Here is a 3,025-nt window from a genome sequence, read left to right on the forward strand (position 1 = left end):
CGACTGTTCTTGTGTATTGATTCGTTCCTCTATGTCCGAAACCCTCGCTTCAACCTCTGCCATTCTTATAGCAAATTGCTTTACCTCTCCTGAGAGATTTGCAATATCTTGTTTGATTGATTCAAACTGTGGCATAAAGAGTTCAGCAATCTGTTGTAGTAACTTCGTATTGTCTGGAGTACTCGCTGGAGGGTCATTTGTAGCTTCTATACTAGTGTCAACCTGTTTAGCCTTTCTCTCCTTGTGTTTAGGCGCCATTATTGGCGAATTGTTCTTAGAGTGCAAAACAAATTTTTCCATAAGGAACCAAGATAGTCCCGATATGTGCAATAAGTTGTGAAGAACACCTGTGTAAGATATTAGTGCGAAATAGCGTATACCGCAAGCAAGAAGGAATTGCAAGGAATTATCTGACTTAAGACTCGTGCAGAAAAAAAGGGAATTTTGAGATATCAGCTCCACCTACCCTATCTCATACAGGTAAAAAATCACCCGCATGTATAGGGTATCTAGGAGAAAAGAAAGAAAAAAAAAGGAAAAAAAATAAATAAATAAAACAACAGCAGAAGTGTAAGTGATCCTAGAAACTCGAAAACCCAACAGTGTGGATAAAAAATTAGTGAACAAAAACAGAAAACCGTAAAGATAAAGGAGAAGAAAAGCAGCAGTATTCCACAAAACGATCTACTATTTAATGTTGACAATCCAGACCCTTATCCTTAAATATCAATAGACTTACTCCTAGCGTCGTCTTGTGAACTACCTATTTCAAGTTTAATCACAGCTATCTAAGATACCACTTTATGTAAATGTTGTATCCAGATGAATTAACGGTTAGTGTACTAACAATAATTACTATTTTTAAAGGAATCCATCATAACAGACGATAATTTAACTGGGTTAATCATCTTAATCTTTTCTCTTATTCCTATAAGATGATTGCAGGAATATATATGATACAACAAGGTAAATGTCCCTCTGCTTCTGGCTTATATTGACAGTCAGATTTATTTGGACACTAGTCACATTTCTCAAATCAACTTATGCAAATATTCTATCCTTTATCCAAAACACTTATTTGTATAATATTAATCCACCTGTTTTTATCGAATAACCAGTGTAGCAGGACAATACCCCGGTTATCAGCGAAATCACAGAGTATTCAACCTTTCCTAACTAAGAAGTGTCCAACAGGGGGATACCAGGTTAAACCCTGATAAACAGCTTTCCACAGATAAGTTAATAACCGTATACAGCCCGCCTTTGTTTTCTGCTCCAGAAGAAAATGTCACAGGTTTCTGTTTAACGGCTCCAGCCCATTAAGAATATACTTCACTTTAATGCCAAGAGCCGGTACTTATAGTCCAGTTGTACCGTTAGCCTGGGCTTTTGCTTCGGTAATACAAATTAAAGCCTAGAGGCCAATAACTCTTCTCAGGCGGTTTTAAGTATGCCTCAGCAGGGCCAGCCGCAGTTACTAGAACTCATAAGTAAAACTTTGCAAACCATACAGTCCGTACGCCGTCTGTACAAAGTTAACTCTTCAGATATAGGCTAGCGTGTTATTTCTTAACTTAACACCTCCAGAAACAAGATTCAAGGATTTCCCAAGGCTTTAAATTTGTTTTATAGACACAAATCTATGACCAGCATGTAATTTTCAGCAAGCAGTAAGACCTTTTAAAAAATATAGCCCCGCTGGATACTTTCATACTGTCCAATTGAGCGTGCTGAGACTACACATCCACTCCACATATACAAATAACACGCTTACAGAATTTGCCAGCAGTCACCTTACTGTTTGCAAGCGTAGTCCTCCGCCTCTATGTCAAATACTCCCAAGCTCAGCTGAGTAGAAATCTGGAACCAGGCCAGATAACTTGGTACATATGATCCGATGCCCGGGGAATGAGGTCACCAGCTTGAATTACTTTAGACAGCCACACTTCCTCCTGTGTTCAGTAGAGGGAAGTAGATCCTGGCATCTCGTAACAGTCTCCTGTACCCGCACCTCGTCCTTAGCCAAAGACAAGACCTACTTCCGGTCTGCCTCACTCTGCTGAGGTCGGATGTTTCTCCGGTGCCGAAAATAGGTGGCTCTGCTGTGAGACCAGCAGCAACAAATGACTTCCCTGCCTGTGGTAGGACCGCGTCGGCCCACTACCCGTGCTACAACCAGCAAGTGCAGCCAAGGGATCCAGGCGTCTTGGGGAGATTTTCCGGCCCTTTCAGATTCAGAGCCCTCTGTCAGCGTGCATGTGCTTGCTGACTCCACCCATCCGGAAGTCCACCCGGTTATATGTGTTTTTAATGTGATTATGTTAATGTGCACTGCATAAACAATAAAAAAATAAAATCAATTAATTAATTAATTAATATAGGAATCATGATCTTACATCTCAGTGCTTCATTTTAGTACAAGTAGCTTAAAACTTCTTGGACTTACAATGTTCTCATTTGCATACCCATGGTGCATTTCAAAATTATTTTGGAATGTGCTTGTATTTTATTAGTTCACTTTTCATAACAGCTTAATTAAATATTTACAGTATTTGAATTTCATATATATGTATTTTATCTGTACTTATTTTATCTGTACATTATTTTTTAATGAATTTTTTTTTCCGCTTTAGGTTTTATAGGTTTTACCACTTATATTTAGATGTTAGTTGAGCTTACTCTGGTTTCTCTTCAGATTGAATAAATCTCTCGCCTTTTACTAAAGATTTCCGTGGAGAGGAACAACCATGAGTTTTCATCAATTATTTGAGGCTCTGCTTTTTGTAGAGCTACTTTAACTTGTTAACAATAGAAAAAAACGTTTAATGATAATTGATGAATTGTAAACCTTGATTCCATGTTTAAATTACTAGATTTAGGATGTTTTCTTTGTACATGGTGGATTTATCTTGATGTAGTTGATTGCCAACAGCTGGTGTAGTGACGTCACCACATTCCTTAGCGCACACGTGACTGGTTGACCACCAATCACCTGCTAGAGACACCTCATTCCGTCACGGTCGCA

The 3,025-nt window shown here is 38.6% G+C and overlaps 1 non-coding gene across 1 annotated transcript; it reads left to right on the top strand.

Annotated features, from left to right (window-relative positions):
- The first annotated feature begins 2,675 nt into the window (after nucleotides 1-2,675).
- Nucleotides 2,676-2,791, top strand: LOC128658535 (U5 spliceosomal RNA). The gene has a single exon (XR_008402216.1). It is a non-coding gene; the product is annotated as a U5 spliceosomal RNA (small nuclear RNA).
- The last annotated feature ends 234 nt before the right edge of the window (nucleotides 2,792-3,025 follow it).

This window comes from Bombina bombina, chromosome 4 (assembly GCF_027579735.1).
Source record: "Bombina bombina isolate aBomBom1 chromosome 4, aBomBom1.pri, whole genome shotgun sequence".
NCBI classification, from domain to species: domain Eukaryota; kingdom Metazoa; phylum Chordata; class Amphibia; order Anura; family Bombinatoridae; genus Bombina; species Bombina bombina.